The sequence below is a fragment of the Labrus mixtus genome, chromosome 17 (genome assembly GCF_963584025.1).
Source record: "Labrus mixtus chromosome 17, fLabMix1.1, whole genome shotgun sequence".
NCBI classification, from domain to species: domain Eukaryota; kingdom Metazoa; phylum Chordata; class Actinopteri; order Labriformes; family Labridae; genus Labrus; species Labrus mixtus.
In genome coordinates, this window is record NC_083628.1 from 807748 (window position 1) to 824915 (window position 17168).

Here is a 17168-nt window from a genome sequence, read left to right on the forward strand (position 1 = left end):
AGAGCAGCATTTACACACACACACACACACACACACACACACACACACACACACACACACACACACACACACACACTGTCTTCTTGCCTGCATACTTTACGGTCCACTTGCACAACAAGCAGCAGAAACACACACACACACTGACGGAGCCCTCGCGGTGCAGCTTCACTTTAATCTACATTTGAGTGTCATTTAAACCGCACAGGCCGCCGCAGCTCTGCAGCCTGTCACTCATAAGTCTGAGAGAGAAAATATCCTCTTTGTAACGTCGTCAACAAACCCGAGCTTTTTCCTTCTTGTTCTGCTAATTTTTCATCTCCAGACGGGAAATAAATATCCTTTTTTTTAATTCCTGGTTGTGTACCTGCATTAAGCTCGACGTGCGGTCATCAAGAAACTCATTTCAGCTCTCACAGCGTGCAATTATTTAGTCAGACACACAGCAGCAGATGTTGACACACACACACACACACACACACACTCTTTAAAATATGCTGGAGCGTTCCTGCTCTTGCTGTCCTCTGGAAATTCTCTTCTGATATTTTCATCGAATTTAATTTGACTGAAAATCACAGTAATTATGTCGACATAAAAACATTTTTCTAAATAGTTGTGTGTGACTTGTTGTCTGAGAGAAACATTTACCGACTGAGAAATGAGGGAAATAAATAATAAATAAGAGTAAAGAATAGAGTAAATATTTATTGTCTTCCAAAGGTGGTGATACGCCTCAGGCTCTCCACATACGTAAAACAGCACAAAAACATTCAGGCAACCCTTCATCAAATCAAAACTGATGAGTCATCAAAACATTCACCCCCCGTACAGTGTGTGTCCATCGAGACATGAGCTAATCACACCTATTTGGTTTTTTGAACCAGGCTGTAAACATGTTAATCTCTGCTGTAAAAACAGGCTTTTTAGAATGGGTGTGTATGTGACTTCCTGTGCTTCTGCAGCCAGCCTCTAGTGGACACTCCAGGAACTGCAGGATTTTAACACTTCAGCATCGGCTTCATTTTTAAACACCGCTTGACTAAATGTAATCCTGGTAGAAATTCTTTGATTGCAGAAATGTTTTCTCCACGTGTTATCAAAATCACTCAGCAGGAAGACATAGATCCAAGTCTTCAACGATGGAGAATTAATCAAACACAAACATAATTTCTACATCGAGCGGATCCGACAAAAAACGGATCGAACACAAAAAAAAGAGGGAGAGAGAGAGAGAGAGAGAGAGAGAGAGATGCCTTCCTATAGATCAATATGTGTGATGTCACAAGGGTCACTCAAGGTCACAAACACACAGTCCATGTCACAGACTTTGACTTTAAAGATGTATTTTTGTGCCGTTATTATAGCGATAGGAGAGTGCTGGAACTTCATGCAAACATCAGATAAACTTCGTCAAGGTGAGGTAAACATACAGACCTACAGCGTGGGTCTGTCTTTAAATCATTGTGCACGGTAAAAAATATAAAGCTCTGCAGTTGGTGCCAAAATGCATCCTTGGAGAAGTTCCCCTTGATCGTTTGAACACCATTCTCAAACATCTGAAACATTGATGAAGCTAAGGCACACTGTGTTAGTCTTCTGTGATTATAACAGCCTCTGATATCGAGAGGGAATCCCGTTCTCCATCAGTGTGCTGCGGCGGACGCAGAAATCTCTGACGGGTGTCTGAAGGTAACATTGAGCTGTGTGGGAGGAGCTATTTCAGCTTTGAAGGCGCTTTGACACCTTCGGTCAGCAGGATACTCTTCTCTGGTTGAATCATCAGTTCTTCAAATAAAATATATAATTTATTGATTTAAAGCCTTTTGCATAGAATGCACAAAAAACATTTTAAATATGCAAGAAGAAAAATACAAAACGACATGCACAACCCATCATGCACCACCTGACGCCCAGCCACCACCATCGGACTGTGTCATCCCCACAACCACTGCCGTTCTCATTCATGCACGTTCTGCTCCGACTTCCACCTCAGCCGCGAGGAAGTGTGGACAACAGAAACGCGAGGAATACAAAAGAGAAATCCTTCCTTCATATTTTCCCATATGCTCTTTTTGTAAAGCGTCTCGAGATAAAACTTATGACTTGGCGCTATAAAAATGATTCTTGATTGATCCCTCAGTTGGTGCTTGATCCAAAAACACAAATAGGTTAAGAAAAGCAAAGATCTGCACACCAAGGAAGGCTCCCGTTTGAAGGATTTACTGATAAGCGACGTTTCAAAACCAACATGCTCTTCCTCAGACTTGTGCAGAAATATGCAAGAAGGCCCTTGGTTTCATTCAGGAGTACTGACAGATGTTTATTGGAGATGACTAAATTAAAATAATCTACTGATGATGATACTGCTGCAAGATCGTTAATGTATATGAGTAAAAAAATAGTGGTCCTAAAATGGACCCTTGTGGTACCCCACACTGTATCAAAGCTCAGACTGACTACTTTTTATGTTGACATATCATATCATATCATATCATATCATATCCAATCAGGGAAGATGCATTCATCTGACAGGACCAGATAAATATCTTATTTCACAAAACAAGATGATACAAATTTAAAGGTTCTATTTTTTCTGTTTAGTGTAATGGAGGTGTGGGTAGAGTAATATCTCAGGCTGTGAGATCAGTTCATGGCGCCCAGATAAATCCTGGCGCCGCCCCTGGGGAGATGTTTTGTCTCTGACAGACTTCATAAAGCAGAGCCTGCTGAACATATCGTTAAATTAACGTCCTGTCGTGTCTCAGAATAATGAGCTGACAGCTTCGGCAGGTGAGCTGCTACCTGACTCATTTGGTTCGCCCATCAGATGAATAATTAAAGCCCAGATGTTGTTCCGTCTATTAAAGCACAGATTGTGTTTATAACCAGTCCCCCCCCCCCCCCCCCCCTCACTCACACACAGCACAGTTTTCCAGATTAATGTGTGACGTTTAGTCCTGCAGGGGGGGAACACATCCGACATGTTGATGACGGCCGACAGACTTGTGGCATTTTGGTGTTTTTTTGATGAGAATTCACTGTGACATGAGCTGTTGTGACGGTTTTAGTTTGACGGGAACATTCAGCCTTCTGGAGAGACTGTCAGCAGAGAGATTTGTCACACAAATCACAAATCAAAAATGATTTCATACTAATAACGGTGAAAAATAGAAAGTCTGTGGGGGAAAACAACCGTACAAAAATGTTTCTTAAAGGTCCATTCAGTGAGATGTGTAGAGAGTGAGATGATAAAGTTATCTTACTATCTGATCATTAAGGAAACATGTTGAAGTGCTGGCTTCTCTGACAACAATGCAGCAGCCAGTATGTCCTCCTTCTAACTTTAGATTCTGCTCCTGAATGCTCTGGATTTGTTTGGACCAGAGAAGGTAGGCGCTTTTAAGACACCCCCCCCCCCACGGCCATTTTGGACGCCCCTCGGTTTGCCAGATATGAGAGCAGTTATCAGGTCAACAGGTGTTGCAGCGATGGAAGCGGTCAAGAGAAGTGGTTCAGATAGAAGTGATTGTACCCGACCTAAAAAGCCTCTGCATGTTTCTAATAAGCCCCACGAGCAGAAACGTGCTCAAACTAGGATCAATATTGGAGATGCTTTTGAAAAATGGAGAGAGGTTAGAACACAGAAAGGTTTACAGACCCATGCAGAGCTGGATAAACACTGAAGCTTCAGTGTACACAACATGGCAACCAGTCAGAGTTACATATCGCTCCTTTAACATAATGCAGGAGTTGCTGGTTGAATTCAGCTGGTTAGTTTAGTTTAGTGTTAATTGTGTCGCTTTTGGAAACTTTAGACTAAGGTTGTTAAAAGTTTCAAAACGCTTCCAAAATAATTGGTCTCCCCGCACTCGACCTCACAGCGTCGAACAGTTAGGCCATCACACGCTCTGCGACCACAAAAGAACAGGACAATAAATCAGCACCTCACTCTTCTGCCCTCTTTGTGAACAGAGCACCGAGGTGCAGGACGGCTCGCTTCGGGAAAAAAACCTGATCCCTGCAGCCATGACCGCCCTTAACAGCAGGTGAATCAGCCGAGTGTTTTTGTGTTCTGTGTGATGTTGTTTTTCTTTGGCTGTCACTATGCACTGATTGCGGTCAAACCTGAACAGTGCCGTGAAGAAGGGGACGATAAAGTCTGAGTCTAATACTTCACGTCTTTAAACACAACACAATGATCGTAGCATCAAAAAGAATCAAATCTTGACCGGTGCAGAGAGAAATGTCTAAAGTGCACAATCACATTGGAAATGTTTTGGCACTAAAACATTGCCAACTTGTTTGTGTGATTTAGACAGTGTGCAGAAGTTTCAAGAAATGACTCGATCATTGGTGTCAAGGGCGTTCATTTTTGTTGCCATGGTGTCGTAACAGGTATCTCTATTGGTTGAGTTTTTACAGTGTTGTATCATAGTTTAAATTCTGGTGAAGAGATGCAACATAGGATTTATTAGGACTAATCAATCCCTTAAAAAAGTGAATATTTTGTGGCAGCGGTAGCTAAGCAACTCCCGTGTTCTGTACAGCAAAAAAACTGATTCTGTCAGTGGAGTCTGGTGGCTTTGAAGCGAGGGACATAACGGCATCAATCATCTTCCTCTGTAACAAACAGGTTGTTCTCTGTCGGGATCCTTTCTGTTATGATAGAATAACAATCTGAGCCTGACGTGAAGTGGACGTTCATTTACCCTCGATGATGATGTTATGGCTGCAAGTTGGAGCAAACTACTCTTAAATGTCTCTGTACCTATCAGTGATATAGATCCTAAAAACATGTAAAAATAGGGCCCAGGTCTAAAAATACCTGAACATCGCTCTAACAATCACATCACAGATCAGCTTCTGTGAAGTCTGAGCTGTTTGAAGAGCTAGCAGAGAGCTATGAGTTTGCACATTTTCATTCCTCTCCAAGAAAGCAGAGCAGCTGATTCCAGTGATCAGCAGCTTCAGTCAGCGAGGAGAGGAAATAATCAGAGAAATCAGCCGCTGCTTGTTTCTCCACCAAACTGCCGGAGCTGCAGCGTTAACGCAGCTCGGAGGGAAAAGGTGAGGACAAACGAGGAGTGCTAATAATAATGATGCTGCAGCACTAATCTGAATGTCCAGCAGGAAAAGGTCGTTGGACTCAACTGGGAGCAGAAAGACACCGAGCACATTAAACACTTAAAAATAATAAGGTGGAATCGTTGAATGCCAAAGGTCCAAAGCACTGGATGAAAAAAACGACTCTCTGCCCGTGTGGTCAAAGATAATTACCACAGCACAGCTGGAGCATCTGTTCGGGACGTGCAAATTAATCACAGGATGATTTCTGTGACTAAAAATGCAAAAAAGGTTTCTCTCTAAATTGTCCTCGTTAAAGCAAACTTGGAGTTTTTGTGCGCTGTTTGCAGAAACTTGGACAAAATCCAGTCAGAATGAAACTGATGTTTTTATTTGCCTTAGGATAAAAATCTGCTCTGCTGTTTACAGTTGAGTAATGAAAAACAGAAAAACAAACAGGTGAAGAAATGAAATATTCTGGGTGATTTTGTTTTTGTATTCATTTGTAAGTTTCTGGATGTTTTCTGCTGCAGCCTGCAGAGGCAGACCGCTAACACGTCTCTAACATGCCAACGCAGCCTTCAGCGTGCCAAATGATACCAAAACAACGACGACCTGGGGACAACCTGAGTTATTAGTCTGCAGGAGTCAGATTAAACAGTCCGTGTGTTAACCTTCAGTCTCTGAAGCACAAGAAGAGACTCTCTGCTGCAGGCTATTAAATGTTTTTCCAACTTCTATGTAATCTTAATGTTTAAAATCAGGGAAAACCAGCCGATCAAATCTTTGCACAAGGCAGTGAAATGAGAAAAGTTGAAGATAATAATGAGAAAAAAAAAAGGAAAAATTTGTTTAACTATCACTTAATGTTATTTTAATTTTCAAAAGAAGCTAAGAACACTTTATTACATCATATATTTAAAAAGGTTCTATTTTCTCGGTCCCTGCTCAACCTGACGCATCACAACACCGCCGCTCGTTACCCGCTCTTTGTGGAGGGCAGACGAGTTCTCTTTAAATGTATGAATTTTATGATCGGTGGTAGAATTGGTTGCATTAAAAGCGGCACCAGATATCTGCATAGGGAACCAAGTGGCTCTGACGGGTACACTAATTAATAAATAAATGTATTTACAAGGGGAATTATCAGAACTTATGATTTAAGTTATGATGTTATGACTCTGTATGATGATCTGTATGAATGCACAGGAGGTAGCCGCGCTCAGGCCTGGTTTGGCGTGGAGCGGTGTGAGTGCAGGTCAGTTTAAACATCGTGAAGGAGGAGGAGATTAAAAACACAAGATGCCTCGTTGTTATGAATCAGGTCGTGATAGCGTTTGATTTTTAGAATCAAAGTTAATTCTTGTATCATTTAAACACATTTCACTTCTTGCAAACATTAATTTCTAACGGCCCTAAACTCTGCCGCGCTGCAGACATGAAAGGTTTGTGCAGTGGCGTGCGGCGCTGTGTTCGCTCTGAAGATAAACCTCTGTGTTTGTGAGAGCTTTCATATCTCCTGTTTCAAAGCTCTGAGGTTTAAGTTCTGCACTGACCCCCTGCTGTGCACTGATACCTGTGTGACCTCTGAGAGGATGAAAGGAGCCACTCTCTGCTGTTTGCCGACGGGGTTGGTAGAAAACAGGAGCATTTTCCTGCAGCTCACCATAACCGGGACAGTCGGCGGCGTCTATTTCAGGACACGAGTGGAGCACTGCGACGCTCTTATTGATTCTGAAAGTCTCCAAACAGTCCAATCTGTGGTGACAGACACGACGCAAAGAAAGCTAACTGCTGTGTGTTTCATCCCGATGTGACTCAGAGAGTTTAGAGTGAAACAGAAGAGGACGGCTCTGATGACACGTCTCATACGTCTCCCCTGAAGAGACAACTGAAGAACATGGTGAAGGAAGCGACGACTTCCTGTCCATGTTGAACTGAAAACATGAAGGATGAAGAGGTTTTAGGTCAACGTCAAAGACGAGGGGTCTGACTCTCCTTTACTGGGCGATTTGTTTCTCGATCTGATTCATCGACGAATAAAATACAGAACGATTCGATTAAGTTTATTTCGGCATGATGTATTGTTGTATTTCTCTTCTTGAAACTCGACTCAAATGTATTAACGTCATGAAAGCCGTCACTCCCAACAACACTGTTTTAACCTTCAGCCAAACATCAAGATACAGACTGAAAGATGTGGGCGGGGCAAGTGTTTGGTTTTCTGCTCAGCTGCTAAAGTTTAGCTGTTGGCTAAAGTTAGCTAAAGTTTAGCTGTTGGCTAAAGTTAGCAAAGTTTAGCTGTTGGCTAAAGTTAGCTAAAGTTAATTTGTTGGCTAAAGTTAGCTAAAGTTTAGCTGTTGGCTAAAGGTAGCTAAAGTTTAGCTGTTGGCTAAAGGTAGCTAAAGTTTAGCTGTTGGCTTAAGTTAGCTAAAGTTTAGCTGTTGGCTAAAGTTAGCTAAAGTTTAGCTGTTGGCTAAAGTTAGCTAAAGTTAATTTGTTGGCTAAAGTTAGCTAAAGTTTAGCTGTTGGCTAAAGTTAGCTAAAGTTTAGCTGTTGGCTTAAGTTAGCTAAAGTTAATTTGTTGGCTAAAGTTAGCTAAAGTTTAGCTGTTGGCTAAAGTTAGCTAAAGTTTAGCTGTTGGCTAAAGGTAGCTAAAGTTTAGCTGTTGGCTTAAGTTAGCTAAAGTTTAGCTGTTGACTTAAGTTAGCTAAAGTTAATTTGTTGGCTAAAGTTAGCTAAAGTTTAGCTGTTGGCTAAAGTTAGCTAAAGTTTAGCTGTTGGCTTAAGTTAGCTAAAGTTTAGCTGTTGGCTAAAGTTAGCTAAAGTTTAGCTGTTGGCTAAAGTTAGCTAAAGTTTAGCTGTTGGCTTAAGTTAGCTAAAGTTTAGCTGTTGGCTAAAGTTAGCTAAAGTTTAGCTGTTGGCTAAAGTTAGCTAAAGTTAACAGGTGAGAGTTTCGTCTTCCTGTCGTTACATAAAGTCAGTTTCCTTCAAAGCGTTCAGGTCTATGGTTCAGATCTATGGTTCAGGTCTATGGTTCAGGTCTATGGTTCAGGTCTATGGTTCAGACGGACTGTTGGAAAGTTTCTCTTCTTGTCTTTGGGTCCACATGACGTCATCTCTGAGACTTCAGACGTTGCTGTTTCCTCCTGGTGCTCTAACGTACACCAACAGTCAGCCTCCTAAACTCACGCTGCCCTCATGAGAGGTCAAAGGTCAAAGTTGAATTTTAAAAAGGCTCCACACAGAGTGCAGGACAGGAAGCAGAACCTCAGTGAACCGGTTCATTACTTTGAGTCATGGAGCGGTTTAACTTCTGACAAACCTCTGAACTGATCTGTGTTTTTTGTTTTTTTTGCTGAGTCACTGCGACGTGTCAGCAGCTCGCCATAACCGGACGTCCACAACCCGTCTTACATCAGCGACACGTCTGATGACTAAAACGATTAATCAGACGTTTCAAAACCTCCATAAAGTCAAAGTGAAAAGACGACAGCTTTGGCAGATCATCGGAAATATTCTCAAATAAATCTTGGGTGACCGATTGGCCGATCACAAATCCTGTTCAATCAAGCGTCCATTCAGAGTCTGCCGAGCGTGAAGTGTCCCCGGCCTCCTCCCCAAGACGAGCCGCTTTCATTTATTGGACATTCAGAACCATTCACTCGGGGTTGAAAAACAGCCAGTCGGGGACTTTTTCGGACCATTATGTTGCCGGTTTAAATTCCCCCGATACTCTGCGGGGAAATGAGCCGAGGCCGGAGAGAGAGAGAGGGACGCTCGCCGCTTTGAGCGGCAGGTGATCAGCTGGTTTGTTATTTTTCATTAATGAACAAAAAAATCTGTTTCTGCAGAGGAGTCCAGAACCCCCTCAAAGACCACGACGCTGCAGCAGAACATCCGTCCTCTAAGTCGTGTGTCGAACGTGCTTCTCTCAAATTAGCCGGTTAGCGCCCGTGTGTGTGTGTGTGTGTGTGTGTGTGTGTGTGTGTGTTTATTTGACTGGAGGCGTGCAGGTTGTGCTCGCTGCAGAGAAAGAGAGCGAGGCACAATCCAATAGTCCTCAGTGACTGCAGACTTTCACCGCCACTCCAACAAAAATCCAGTCTGAAGAAACGTCAAAAACAGGTTTCAACACGGCGGAGACGGGGGAGCCTGGCAACGCCGCCGCCGCCGCCGGGCTCCTTTGAGGTTTTGTTAGTGTGTGTGTGTGTGTGTGTGTGTGTGTGTGTGTGTGTGTGTGTGTGTGTGTGTGTTTGTCTAAAGTCTTAAATTCAGAGAAAAGGCTCTTTTTCTTCTCCTCTTTGTGATTGGGTTTAATTTGTATTCAAGGAGCTGGTGGCTGTTTAAAGTGTTTTATCAGAGCTCAGACTGGCAGCTACTGTATCTGGAATACATTCTCTGTCTGCCATGTCCGTTCCCCATGGAGACCCGCTGAGATAACCACACACACACACACACACACACACACACACACACGACTCCTCTTTGAAATGTGCACAGGCTATCTCTGACAGGCTGCGGCTGCAGTAAACAGACAGGTCGGGCAGGTTTTCATATCAGGACCAAAAAAAAAAAAAAAACACCAAAAACAAAAACGGTTTGTGCTCTGAGCTCTCATCACGTTTCATTTGTTTTGCTTTGAAAGAAATTCTTGGAACAAATTTTGTTCTGATATGTTTCGTTTTTTTTGTAACCAAACTAGTAGTGTCTTAAATAATAAGATCTGTAACGAGCGTAGGTGTAAGTTCAAGTTCAAGTTCAAGTTCTCTTTATTAATCAAATGCACAACATAACAGGCAAAGCAGTCTTAGCTAGCAATGAAATGTTTGTGTTCCAAGCTCAATGCAACAATAAAAAACAGTATAGAAGATAAGAGTAAAAAGAGTAACAACGTACAGTGCAATTAAGAACCAAAAGTTTAGATAAAACTAGAATATATGTACAGTAGATATATATAAATATGTATGTACAGAATATATATATATAACAATAAAGTAAAGATGTAATAAGCTAAACCACCTTTTCGGTTTTTTTCTTGTGACCGAAATAAATAAATTACTACTGACTTCTACATCTGCTACGATTCCAGACGAATTCACCAAACTAAAGAGAGTGATGCACCGATTTTTGAGCCGTCATGATACAGCACAACAATTAAGCGCCACCGCTAACAGTCAGACGATCGACAGGAAGTCAAAGGTTATTTTGAAATTGAAACTAAAAACGTCTTTAATAATCCTGAACGCCTCGTGCTCCCTCACATGTGTCCGTTCACTCCTCTGGGAACCAATCGTGATATCCGATGTGCTGGCCAATACTTCGGTTGGGAATGTGCCTCGAGTACGTTCAACATATTAAAACGTTAGCAGTGGATATCGGAGAGAACGTACGACTGTGTGCTAGCTTAGCTAACAGGATGCTAATGTTTCCTTCGATTCAGTCGGACATCATTTTGTCAAGAACTCTGATAAATCCACTTCATTACACTACGTCTCCTCCATACAGCCTCCAGCAGTCTAACGTTCAGTCAACCTAACGACAGGCTGAGAGCTGGAGCTGAGGCGGGTTTTAAACCTCCTGACAAACCGTTACACCGCGCCCACCTGTCAATCAGGTCAGCTACACGCCTTATTGTGAATAACTCTTATCCTTCATCAAATCAAAACTGATGAGTCATCAAAACATTCACCCCCCCGTACAGTGTGTGTCCATCGAGACATGAGCTAATCACACCTATTTGGTTTTTTGAACCAGGCTGTAAACATGTTAATCTCTGCTGTAAAAACAGGCTTTTTAGAATGGGTGTGTATGTGACTTCCTGTGTTCCTGCAGCCAGCCTCTAGTGGACACTCCAGGAACTGCAGGATGTTAGACTTCAGCATCGGCTTCATTTTTCAACACCGGAGGTTGACGCTTGTCTGAAACAAATGGATGATAGTGTTCAAACTACAAACAGAATCTGTGAATAGATCAGTGAAAGCTTCCGTCCAGAGGAGAGGGGACTGCTATTGTTTTATTTCTTGGAGTGAAATTGTATCTTTGCATCAAGAACACAAGAGGCTGAATAAAAAAGAGACTTTTTCATTTAAAATATCGACTCAAAACGACCCCTGGCGATGCCGTCCCCTGGATTCAGCACGTGCTCTGACCAGCAGAAATGAACACCGACTCTTTAAACACGCTGATCATTCCACTTGAATAGCGTCGAGCTTTTAGCACATGTCTTTGTGAAGTGGACTTGTTTTGCAGAGATGCTCATTTGCATACAGTAAAGCCATTCTGTTTGTTATTCACTGGTCTTAGTGGTGCAGCTCACTCTTTGCATGTTATTGAGAAGTGTCTGGTTAAACCCCTTTTTGTGAACTCATCTTCGTCAAGCTCTCTTCGTCCCATCATGTCTGCTTTTGTCTTGTTACCAAACTAAACTTTATGAACGCAGAAGCATGAATCCCCCCCCCCCCCCCCCCCCCCCCATGTCTGACTGAGATAGTCTCCAGCTGTGAGGTGCATGTGTGAACAACCAGAACTCATCAAGATATTTTCAGGAGTGCATGAGTGAAAACGGCTTTACATGCATTTTCGCTCTCTTCCTCCTCCTCCTCTTCCTCCTCCTCCTCTTCCTCCTCTTCCTCCTCCTCCTCTTCCTCTTCCTCCTCCTCTTGCTCCTCCTCCTTTTGCTCTTCCTCCTCCTCCTCTTGCTCTTCCTCCTCTTCCTCCTCCTCCTCCTCCTCCTCCTTTTGCTCTTCCTCCTCCTCCTCTTGCTCTTCCTCCTCCTCCTCCTCTTGCTCTTCCTCTTCCTCCTCCTCCCCCTCCTCTTCCTCTTCCTCCTCTTGCTCTTCCTCCTCCTCCTCTTCCTCCCCCTCTTCCTCCTCCTCCTCCTCCTCTTGCTCTTCCTCCTCTTCCTCCCCCTCTTCCTCCTCCTCCTCCTCTTGCTCTTCCTCCTCCTCCTCTTGCTCTTCCTCTTCCTCCTCCTCCTCCTCCTCTTCCTCCTCTTCCTCCTCCTCCTCTTCCTCCTCCTCCTCTTGCTCTTCCTCCTCCTCCTCTTCCTCCCCCTCTTCCTCCTCTTCCTCCTCCTCCTCCTCCTCCTCTTCCTCCTCCTCTTCCTCCTCCTCCTCCTCCTCCTCTTGCTCCTCCTCTTCCTCCTCCTCTTCCTCCTCCTCCTCCTCACGTCCTCCTCTTCCTCCTCCTCTTCCTCCTCCTCTTCCTCCTCCTCCTCCTCCTCTTCCTCCTCCTCCTCCTCCTCACGTCCTCCTCAGACCACCGTTTTCCACCTCAGGACTTCATAACTCTGCAGATTCATTAATGTACCAGAGTCAGACTGTTACAGCTGCCTGCAGGTTCATAACTGCACTTTGATTAAACTGTTTGAGCGTCATCGTCTCCAATTTATTCCTAATAAAAATTATCTGGGGGCCATAAAGCTAAAGTTTCTGTTCCAGCAGGAACAAGCTGCGACTACTTGACCATCAGTGCACATGTGTGTTAATAATGAAGAGCTAACAGCTGATTGGCTAAAGCATCTAAAAGCCAGATTTGTTGTTGTTTTTTAAAAATGCAGCATTTGTGTCCAAAGATGTGTCTGCGTCTCAAACTCAGGAGCTGGGTAAGCACACTGCACTGATTTAATGATTTCCTGTTTGAGAACTGATGAGTTTCAACACACACACACGCACACGCACACACACACGCACACGCACACGCACACGCACACACACGCACACGCACACACACGCACACACTGATCGATGTTATCTTAGGGATGGCGCTCGAGGTCAGCGAGTGAAATGACCTGAAACTGAAAGCAGAGCAGATATCGAACTGACCAATCAGCTGTGACCTCGTAGCAGTCAGACAGGAAATCTCCTCCACACACACACACACACACACACACACACACACACACACACACACACACACACACACACACACACAGATCTTATGTAAAGCAGCTTATTAGCATCCATATAATCCACACTTGGGTGTACTCTGTCATTAGCATGAATGTTAAACGCGCTCGTTACAACTGATTATGAAGTTTGGCAGATTTTTCGTTCGTGGAGGAGTAAAAATAATAACCCTGATGTTTGGCTTGATTAGTGAGGACTAATATTCGGCGCATTTAAAGGATTAAGTAACAACATCCTCGGTGTAATGATGCAGACGAGTGCAGGCTCTGCGCTGAGAAGGGTAATTAAAGTTAATGAATTAAAGCAGGATGATTGGAAAAGCAGTTCACTGGAAATAAGAGCTCAGAAAGATAAAGTTATTTAAAAAAAAACAAAAAGAACAAACAAACAAACAAAAGGGAAAAATACTTTTTGTGAAAGTTAAACAGCTGTTTTTAAGTTTCCTCTGTTAGAAAATAAAACTACTGATACAAGAAACAGATTCAGGATCATTTATCTGTAAAGCCTAAAACTGTGTTTGCATGCTAAGACATCCACAACATTCATCATGACGGTAACATCCCGACAAACGCAAATTAATTTACCATCAGTAACCTGCAGAAAGAAGCTGATTTAAAGGTCACATATTCTGACAAAAACAGCTAGCTCCCCAAAACATGTGTGTGAAGTTTCTTGTTCTAAATCCACTCTGATCCTGTATTTGATCATGTCTATAAACCCCTCTATTTCAGCCCTGCTCAGAACAGGCTGTTTCTGTGTCTGTACCTTTAAATATGTAAATGAGCTGTGTCTGACCACGCCCCCTCTCTGGAAGGTGCTTGGGTGTACTCGGTGCTTTCTCACTCCATGTCCTATTGTTTACGGTGAGAAGGCAGACTCAGAGGGCAGAACAAACACCTAGCTGTGGGAGTGTCACCCACCTGGGGGAGGGGCTACTGCCCTTTGTGATGTCATGAAGGGAAAATCTCCAAATGGCCTGTTTGAGCACACATTTTTCTGAAAAGTGGAGCAGGGAGAAGACGGAGAGGATGGACTTTTCTCATGATTGGGGGGTTTGTAGACGGACAAGAGACACATGTTAGAGTTAGAAAACCTAAAACAAATGAAACAAAGTCATATTCCTGTTAGTGTAATCTGAACCTTCCTTTTAAATCAGTTTCAGCTTCGTCTGCACGCTAACAAACCTCGCCACCTGAAGCTAATTGGATGTGTCGACCTGAATTAACTTCATATGAAAACATGAGTGTTGATTTTAATCACCCTGAAGACGAGTTTACTTCCTCTCTTCTGAAATATAACCACACGCTCACCAACACGCGGAGACAAAAGCAGGAAGTTCATCAACTTTTTACACATTACACATGAGAGCTGAACTCAGCCTCCACCTGTCAGCTGTATCACTGCACAGATTTAATCTTTTTAATGAGTTTTTCTGCTCCAATATTAGAATTGTAAACCTCATAGAGAGCTGTCTCCCCCCCCTCCTTTCTAGAGTCCATGCTCACACAGGTCACCATGTGGTGGACTCTGAAGCTTCAGTGTTTATCCAGCTCTGCATGGGTCTGTAAACCTTTCTGTGTTCTAACCTCTCTCCATTTTTCAAAAGCATCTCCAACATTGATCCTAGTTTGAGCACGTTTCTGCTCGTGGAGCTTATTAGAAACATGCAGAGGCTTTTTAGGTCGGGTACAATCACTTCTATCTGAACCACTTCTCTTGCCCGCTTCCATCGCTGTAACACCTGTTGACCTGATAACTGCTCTCATATCTGGCAAACCGAGGGGCGTACAAAACGGGCCGTACAAAACGGGCCGTGTGGGGGGTCGCCTTAAAAGCGCCTACCTTCTCTGGTCCAAACAAATCCAGAGCATTCAGGAGCAGAATCTGAAGTTAGAAGGAGGACATACTGACTGCTGCATTGTTGTCAGAGAGAAAGTTTCTCCTCACTGGATGTTGCTGCTTGCTCAACATAACAGACTGTTCTTACTGCATACACCAAAGCCTGCTGATACCTGATTGGTCGATCCTGAAAAGTAAATGTAGGCCCCTGGGGGAGAGCGGTGGGGGAGGAATAAAGATTAATAAACCGATAACCAGCGTTGTGTGAATGCTTTTGTCAGACTTGGTGACAACAGAGAACCTAATAATACCCTGGGTATCTACAGCTCACTGTTTTACCTCAGGCTGTAGGCCTCTAGGGGGGGCACTAACTGGATGCTGATGATATATTTCCTGAATATTTTCCTCCCTGCTGTCCTTGTGTTTGCTGCTTCATCGATCTGGGACTCCAGAGAACCCGGGGAGTGTTGCTCCGCTGAGAGGACGAGAGACAAACGGTGGAATTAACAAAGAGTATGCTGTTGGAGTATTTGTTTTAAACGTCTGCAGCAACATGTTCTTTTATTTGCAGAAGGTTTCAGTTGTTACATTTCTTTTGGACTCAGCTTGTTGCTTCTAATACTACTTATTTGGCCTCGCCAGCCACCGTAGCCTGAACATGCACATTCACACAGGGAATATGAATATATCCAAACACTGTAAGGTGCTTCTTCATCCCTGCTTCAAATTCAGCATACATTCACTGCAAGCTAACGCACGCTAGCACAAGCTAACTGCCGGTGTTTGTCACCTGCCTGTCCAACAGGAAGTAGATCAACTCCACGTCCACGGGTAAAAGACAACACAAGGTTCACCCTCGTTTTAGAACGACCTTTATCCGCTGCGATGTCATTGGCTGGAGGAAACACACCAGCTCCGCCCACAAACGTCCCGAGTCGACCAGAACAAAGCAAAACAGTAAAATCCAGTCAGAGGAGAGAGTCTCTGCAGACACAGGCCGTTTTCGAAACCGCGTACTATACTACTAGTACGTACTGATTTGCGAGATCCGCAGTATGCGAAATATACCCGGATGTCATACTGATTCGGGAAAAATTTACAGTATGCATCGGACCAGTCTACCTCGCGTACTGTCTCCCAGAATGCAAAGTGCCAGGTCAATATTTACAGTCGTAATGGCGGAGGGCAGCTTGTCTCCTTCTTCTTCTTGCCACATTGTGTGCATGAACCAATGACAAATATAACATTTTCAGATATTTATGTGTCTTACCACCTCAGATGTTGCTGCTTTTTCAACTGTACGATGCATGTGCCACATGTGAACAAGCTGCTGCAGTTACTGGCTTGCTCATATGATTACATATTATTCATAGCTGTGTAAAAATTAAACCTGAATGCTTGAAAAATATACCCAGAAGGGACAATGGAGCAGCTTCACTTTAGGAGAAGTCTGTCTTTTATTTTGAAGGAGAAAACTGCTGACTCTACCTTTACTTTAGGAGAAGTCTGTCTTTTATTTTGAAGGCGAAAACTGCTGACTCTACCTTTACTTTAGGAGAAGTCTGTCTTTTATTTTGAAGGAGAAAACTGCTGACTCTACCTTTACTTTAGGAGAAGTCTACCTTGCAGCGTACCTGCAGAGTATAAAGTCTGACATTTCCTGTTTCTTATCAGCAGAAGGTGAAATTGAGGAAATTCATCATCAGTTTAAATCCACCAGGCTGTAAGCGTTATCCTCCTCTTACATATTGAAGTCTTATTTCTACTCTTTATGTAATTCTCCTGGAAAAGGCAAACACCTCATGCGGTTTGTAACAAGATTAGAACATCATGATTAATCGAGCTCGAGACCTGAGAACATAATGACCCTGTTTAAAACACAAAAATATTCACATGTAGTCTATAAAAACGTGTAAGCAGTGGGATGAGACCGTATAAAGAACATTTCTCAGCCTCGCCGAGCTGCTGAGGCTGGAAACAGAGAAAGATGCTCTCCTAGAATAAAAAGCTTTGGTGTTGTTGTTCTACAAGCCAACAGGGAAACAGTTTATATGGTTGAGCAACAGGATTTATCCCTCATTAATCAGACGTGTTACCCGGGAGACAAACAGAGGGGCGGATACACGGAGAGGAAGAGGAAGAGGAAGAGGAAGAGGAAGAGGAAGAGGAGAGAAAAGAGGAGGGAGGAGGAAAGTTAAGTTGACATTGAAGGTGGAGAAGGAGACACAGCTGCACCAACAGCCTGGACATGATGGAGGGAGGGGGGAGAGAGAGGGAGAGAGAGAGAGAGAGAGAGAGAGAGAGAGAGACAGAGAGAGAGAGAGAGAGAGAGAGAGAGAGAGAGACAGAGAGAGAGCG

General features: G+C 43.4%; 1 protein-coding gene across 1 annotated transcript in view; it reads right to left on the reverse strand.

Annotated features, from left to right (window-relative positions):
- Nucleotides 1-17168, reverse strand: part of LOC132992597 (seizure 6-like protein) — a 62067-nt gene that overhangs the window by 25522 nt on the left and 19377 nt on the right. The gene's annotated exons all lie outside the window — the stretch shown is intronic.